The sequence below is a fragment of the Elephantulus edwardii genome, unplaced genomic scaffold (genome assembly GCF_000299155.1).
Source record: "Elephantulus edwardii isolate Elephantulus edwardi_28Jun2011 unplaced genomic scaffold, EleEdw1.0 scaffold00008, whole genome shotgun sequence".
NCBI classification, from domain to species: domain Eukaryota; kingdom Metazoa; phylum Chordata; class Mammalia; order Macroscelidea; family Macroscelididae; genus Elephantulus; species Elephantulus edwardii.
This window is the reverse complement of record NW_006399758.1, coordinates 6965497-6972908: the sequence shown is the minus strand read 5'-3', so window position 1 is coordinate 6972908 and position 7412 is coordinate 6965497. Positions and strand designations below refer to the sequence as shown.

Below are 7412 nucleotides of genomic sequence, written 5' to 3'. Positions count from 1 at the left end.
TGTAAGTTGGTTTTGATAGAACACAATGAGTGAGGTATGAGTTGAGTGTTAATTTTTTTTATAAATAACATTTAACACACAAGAGAGCTCTGGTTGCAGTCTGCAGAGAGTTTTGCTGACAGCTGAAAGGTAATGTATCTCAGACAGTTCAATCTACCAGTGGCTCCAAGGAGAAAAATGGGCAATCTCCTCCCATTCAATTTACAGCCTTTATCAACCTGCTGTAGGGCCAGCTATGAGGCAGTTCCAACTGGACAGCAATAACTTTTTGATCAGCACACAAGGATGCATCATCAATTGATTAGCACAGTGCCGAACAGATAATAAGCATTAAATATAAATGCCGACTATAACTGTGGGAATCACGTAGCCAACGACCTAACTATAGCCACAATTTGTTGAGAGCTTGCTTTGTGCCAAGAATTGTTCGTATGACCTGACTTAAAAGGCTTTAAAAGGTTGTGAGACTCCTACCGCTACACAACTATAGCCTAGATCCTAAGCCAACAGGAATTTAAACAAGATTGGTTGGATTCCAAAGCATTGCTTTTCACGAAAATAGTCAAGATTCAGAAAAGCCTACAGGATTTCATAAGGTGCTTCTTACACCACTATTTTTCTTGATCCCTTCAGTCCTCAAGTCATGAAAAAAAGTAGCAGCGAGCTTTTGAATCTAAAAACAGTAAGTATTTAAGTGGAGGGTGAAAAACAGAGTGGCAGGACCAACCAGGCAGCCTCCTGGGAAAACAGTAATGATGCTCAGCAGTAAGGAAAAATCAGGCTGAGTCTCCACAGAAGTTGCAAGATGCAAGAAAAAGGGAGCTGGGTTGATTTGTAAAAGCCCCTTGGCTATTTCTACATAAAAGCAGGTTCGCAAGAAATTCCAGCTCTACTATTCAACGTTTCTAAAAAACCTCCCAAACTCTTGCATTATAAAACTCAGAATGAATCCTGGAATTCACTAACTTGACACTTCTTCAAATGACATTATTTCATTATTGGCAGTCCCAAACATCACACTCGTAAGGCAAGGAATCTTCTGCTTCTAATGGCAGCATGGTATTTATTCCAAAAGAAGTTTCAATTATATTGTACACTGGCTTTCTTTGGTTTTGCTGAAGTTCACTGAAGTCTAGCCTTCTCGCTTTAGGACAGAACAAAACGTTCCGTACAACAGTGCTTTAATCTTGCAAAGGCAACTTTATCTATCACGGACACCACAGTGAGAGGAGGGGAACCTAAAACACAAATCCACGTTTGGAGCGACCACGTTTTGAGTTCAGAAAACCCAGCTGAACTGTGACTTTTCCCCCCTATCCAGTTGACGGGTGCGGGGAGAACGAAGACTGTGCAGTAATTATTTTTCTCCACGTGTGTCAGTGACCAAGGTTCTCACCCCCTCACTTTCTCTGCTCTGGCTGACAGCCCAGCAAGCCTGTCCGGAGGGCAGTGACTCACTCCAGTCGTTCACACAGCGCTGGAGGCCTCGGGAGACACCAGTGATTCTAGATCACCAGGCAAGGGACAGCTCCGTCCATTCTGCTGCCAGTCCTCGCGCCTTAAGCAGGAATCTACAACCGCCATTAGCCGCTGGTTTACTAACGTGCAGAATGCGATACGATCTGGCCCTGGCTAGTTTTTCCGCTGCCGCAAAACCCTCCAGCATGGAAAGAGGAAAAAGTCTCAACAAACTATCTCCACGAAGTCCTGAGGCTCTTAAATACGCATGCGCGCTACTACCCCGGCGCATCCGCCTGTGGCGGTCGGCCGCGCGGGTCTCAGTTGGGTGACGTACAAATACGGAGGCGGAGCCAAGGTTTGTGGCGGGAGGGTGGGGGAGGAAGAGCGAGGTGAGCACGGACGTCAGAGTGGAGAGCGGAAGGTCAGGGCGACTCGAAGCGGAAGTGAGACTAGGAATCTGTCCGCCATTGTGGACCCGAGAAGCGGAGAGCAAGAGGGAGAAGAGGAGCGTGCAGACGGAAGAGACGGGCTCCTTCCGCCGACTCCTGATTGCGAGTCCCTGCTTCTGGCTTCTGAGCAAGCGGCCGCGGCGGCGGCGGCTGGAACACTCGGCGGCGGCTGAGGGCGGCAGCCAACTGCTGTGAGTGCACGGGGAGAGGCCCAGGCGGCGGCGGCGGCGGCGGCAGCTCTCGGGTTGCGGTGAAGAATGTCAGCCACTAGCGTGGATCAGGTGAGGGAGCTGAGGCCCAGGGCTCGGCGAAGGCCCGAGCCCCGGAGCTCCACCCTAGAGTGGGGCTGCGGCTCCTCCCCGTCGCCGCCGCTGCCGGCCCCATAACGGTGCCCTGGGCGCTAGTTGCTGCGGTCCTGCCGCCCGGGCCGGGTATGCTGTCGGCTTCGTAGCCTGCGGGCGGGCGGGCGCCGCTGTGCAGCGGGGAGGGATCGCTCCTCGGGGCCTTTGGGCGCCTTCCGAGGCGGGAGCCGCGGGGCCGAGGCCGGGTGAGCTGTAGCAGGCGGTTCCGTATGGTGGTCGGAGGTTGATGGGGAATTTGGTGGCAGTGGAGGATGGGATGGGTACAACTCCTACGCGGGGTGTTGAAAATAACTTGTTTTCGGTAGTTTCTTTGATTAACACGTTTCCTTTCTCTCTCTTTTCCCTTTTTTCTTCTCCTTCCGTCTTGCTACACAGAGACCTAAAGGGCAAGGAAATAAAGGTGAGTTTGGATAATTTTTTGATGCTCAGTGTTGTTTCCATGTTACTAAATCTTGGAGGTGCTTGGGTTTTGGGTTTTTTTTCCCCTTTCCTAAAATTTTTTATTTTAATGTAGGCTTAAAAGTAGAGGAACATCACTCATGATTGCAATGGCAGCCAGTTATAACCACACGTCAGTAGTTCGCTGCGTGGAAGCTGCTAAAGTGGTAGGAGACACAGTTTTCTTAGGCGTGCTTCACTTAACTAGGCATTATTTTGAATGTAGTGGTATTTCTCAAATTTTTCAGTTTCCTGGATTATGTAACTTCAGCCTCAACAGTCTCTACCAGTGTGGACAAGCATGTGCATACAGTGGACATTTTGATTTGACATGTCTGCTTTTAGTGGAACATGCATCCCGCGTTGCAGTCCATGCCACACTAATAAAAGCTCTTGGGGTGTTGATTACTGATTGTATTGAAGTCACTTACATGGAGATAACTAGCTTATGTGAAATTAAAATTGAATAAGCATTTCACCTTGCTATATAATCTTAATTGCAAGGTGTGACTTAGTCAGATATTTTAGAAAGGATTCCCAAGAAGATAATTTGTGAGGTTTATGCCCAGATGATACGATTTTTCCTTTTTAAAAGCTTCTTTACAAGTAAGTATTCTCATATTTTTAACATGCAGCAGTGTAGTCACCTGACTAAAACATGACATTAATCACATGACTTTAGTAACTAAAGAACAATAACTTATCCTGGGTCATTGCCAGTTGAATAGTACTACTGTGAACTATATAATGTTTGTGACTTACACTAAAGACACTTAGACGTCTGCTTTTTAGCTGCAAAGTTCTGCTTATAAGGTCTATAGTATTTTATTGTAGATGTAAGTTTAGTATATCTTAGTGGTAATTTTAAAATTCCTTGGATTTTTATTTACTGTCTTAAAATTTGATTAGAATTTGTTGGTTATTCTGCATGTTCCTTTTAGAAATTATATTCTTTATATTGCTTTGTTGTACAATTTATATTTAACAGCTATATGACACTATATTGAGTAACATAAATTTATTGCTTTGTTTTGACTAAAGTGTATTCCTGCATTCTGCAGACATTTGGAAATTTTGTTTTCAGAATTTTCTATTTTAAGTATAACTTAGAGTTGAACATTATTTTAAATAAATTTCTAAAAGTTTTGTAACTTTAGAAATTATTTATGAATTTCTTTTTTACTAGTTTACTATTAGAAAGTATATAGGCCTGGAGATATGCAAAATTGTGGTTATTATTGCCTAGCATAAATTATTTTATCCTAGATCTGTGGGGAGGTGGCACTTTGCAAGGCTATTTGAAATGCTAAGTGTTTTGTGTTACCTGCTTTAAGGTAAGTAAGCAAGTTCTATGAAGTACTTCCTAACTTATTTGACAAAACAAAGTAGATCATCTACATTATAAGACAGTAGTAAACTTAAAGCTTGCAGTAGGATATAGTCATTTCACTAGAGTATATCCCACTGACCTATCAACTATATTACTTATTAACTATTTCAAAATCAATAATTATTTATTTAAAAAATCTGTCAGTATCACCTCTGTTAGGTGTATTAAGGCACACAAAATATTTATTTGGATAGTTCTTTATTCCAAGAATTTACTTTCTTTCCCCCTTACTGTTCAGTTCATAATTTCATCCATGGATAGAATGATGGACTGGGATTCCCAGGAGACCTGAGTTCTAATACTGCCTGTGGCTACTGACTTGCCAAGTGAGCTTGAACACATTTCAATATATCAGAACATCCCCCTATCTGTAAAATGTGTAGTGATAATCCTATTGATAAATCCCTTTGAAAGTTATGAGTTTTGTTGTAATTACAATCAGTATAGTCTGCTATTCAAGTAGCCATTGTATTTATTGGAGTTGTTTTTACCCCCCCCCTCGTGTATTTTTAAGAATCCATCGCCTCAGTTATGACAGGAAAGAAAAACTATTGGCTTTAAAGTTTAGGTGATTGTATAAATTGCTTTCAAGATGCTACAAGAGTACCTTACTTTTATGCCTTTGAAAGAAGAATTCCAAGGCAGTGGCAGCACATTCAGTAAATGAATACAAGTAGCTATGTAAGTATTTGGAAAAACTACATTGCTGTAGTTAGTAAAGACATTTTACACTTATTCTGTTTGTTTTAGTAAGCAGAAGGCAGTTTTCCTTTAACTATTAAAATGAGTAGTGAATTTGGAACTTATCACACTTTATGGGAAAAAAATAACCCTTTAAGTTTTTGTTAGCTAAATTTAAAAGCAGTCTTTTTTTAATTGACTTTACCTGATATTGTTGATATTGAGTCATCTGCTCATATGCCGCTATATGCAATAGCTCTGAACCCTGCCCTGCGCTGAGCCAGTCTCACTGTCTTCTGGCACATTTGGAGGTGCTGTAGTTTTAGTTTCTTGTTTTGGTGTTTGGGTTTTTTTTTCTTCATTTAACAATAGAAGCCTAACTCTTGGCTTCCTTAATATTTTGGTTTTTTTGCAGAGGGTTTTTTCCTGTAATCTTTGTTGACTTAAATGCACTAACAGTCATAATTTGAAAGGAAATCTATATGAATCTCTTTGGAAAGCAAAGTACTTTTTAATATCTTGGTTTTATAAATTGGAATTATTTTTTAATTTAAAAAACTGTCCCTCTGTTAAAAATCTACACTTTTTGTTAATTTTGGCACAGTTTGACACATAAGGGTAGTAGAAACTGCAGGATAATCTTTTATGATGTATAATTTAATACTGACAATATAACAGTTTTACTGATTTGTTAAGAAGTAGCTTTGGTTGCTGGAATGAAAGTGGTTTCTTCCTTGAGGGCACCATGGATGAACGTGTCAGATCCCATGTTCCCTATAATCTTAGTCTTTATTGACTGCTTTTCTTTGTCTATTAACTTGATATATTGACAAATAATGGAAAAGAATTTTTTTTTTCTGTTTATCCTCTACTTTCCCTTCTGAACTAGGAATATATATGTGCATCGTTTTACATATTTGCAGATTGAAAGAATTACTTTGATGTTGGATCTTTTTTAATATTTCAAAAAGTAGTGGAAACTGCTTTGTAGTTTGGCAATATTCTATTTTATGTTCTTCTTACACCTTAATGCCAGGAATTATTTCAAAGCACTTTACTGTCATTATTTTAGGCTTCATTTTATTAATAATCCTCAAAACATTCCTATAAGGAGATAGAGGGTATATGGTATTGTCGCTGTTTTTGTAGGTGGGAAAACATGATGCACAGATCTGTTGACTTTCCTAACTTGATGTAGTCAGGACCAGAGCAAAGAATCACCTGGCTCCTAAGGCCCATGTTCTATCTTGATTTGACTCTGCTTCATAGAGCAGAGGAAACAGGCGAAGGATCATGTAAGTCATCTGTTCTTTTTTCCCTGGAGATCTTTTACAGACTATGGAACTGACTGGGATTTCATTACTACTTAATGGCTTTCAGTCTCCAAGATTAGAGCATCATTAAGTAATACTAAAAAACCTAAAGTCTCTGACAGTTGAATTAATTGAAGGTATGCTTCTGAAACTCAAGGACTGGCATTTTATTTGGATTCTAATTTACTGCAACATACAGTGAGAGATAGTTTTAATAATATATATCTTAAATTTGACTTATTCTTTGAATAATATTTTAGGATATTTTAAAATGTATTTATGGATCATTTAAAAATGATAGGAGACTGTTTAGTACAAAGAGAAAGGAACAGAGCAGGAGGAAATGTCAACTGCTTTTTATAAGTAGTGGTTTTTGGAATAGAGTAGCTGTATGGATTAAGTTTCCAAGAACTTGAGAAATAGATAGTTGTGACTTTGAAATGGTTTATTGTTTCAAATATTGACCCATAGATAATAATGTAATAGTCTAATAGTGAAGTAGGCCATGCGTGACTGACTGCTTTTCATGTAGTACAGCCAGTAGAAGTATAGTAGAATCTTTAGGGTGGAAAAGATTAGCCTTAGCTTTAACTTAACACCAGAAGGCATTCTCTTGTTTTGCTTCTAGTGGTTAATGCATATTTAAACTCTTGGGAGAACTTTCAGTTCAACCCTGATGAGTCCCTCTTCAGATAGTTAAACCATTCAAGCAAAGCTGGGATCAAGTTGACCTTCGGTGCCTCCACAGCCTCTGAGGGTCAATGCAGTATCATGAACCATCTACTTTGAAGGCTTTATAGAATAGCTTTTCTTTGAAGAGTCTTTGCTAGTCAGTAAATGACAGAAAATTGGGATTTTACATGTTGTTGCTCTCATTATCAAGTCATGAATTGACATTTTCGGTGGTCAAAAATCCTTGGTAAAGTGAGGTATATTAAAAGTGTCACAGAAACTAATTAAAACCTCTTTTTTTCCAGCCTTAGTACAGATTGATTTGTGATGGAATATTTTAAAGCAGTAAATCTTCACATATTCGTTTGTTTCTAGGAAGATTAGCAGACATCAGAAACACAGTTATTTTCATCTTGTGTTTTAAAAGTAGTGTAGTGTGTTTATATGGACAATGCTGCCATATTTTATTTTCTTTTATTATAGTGAAGCGTCTTTGGTTTTTGTTACCCTAAGAGAGCTCTGGTTGCACTACCAATCCAAAGGCAGGCATTTCAAATCTACATGCTGCGTATTGCGAGAAAGATGGCTATTTCCTCCCATGTGATTTATAGTCTCTGAAAACCCTCTTGAAGGTCAGTTATTAGTC

The 7412-nt window shown here is 39.8% G+C and overlaps 1 protein-coding gene across 1 annotated transcript in view; it reads left to right on the top strand.

Annotated features, from left to right (window-relative positions):
- Nucleotides 1–1917: 1917 nt before the first annotated feature.
- YTHDF3 (YTH domain family, member 3) overlaps nucleotides 1918–7412 on the top strand; it is a 35603-nt gene continuing 30108 nt past the window's right edge. The window contains exons 1-2 of the mRNA XM_006880437.1: nucleotides 1918–2101; nucleotides 2648–2672. The gene's annotated coding sequence lies outside the window, so the exon portion shown is untranslated. The remainder of the gene's footprint in view (nucleotides 2102–2647; nucleotides 2673–7412) is intronic.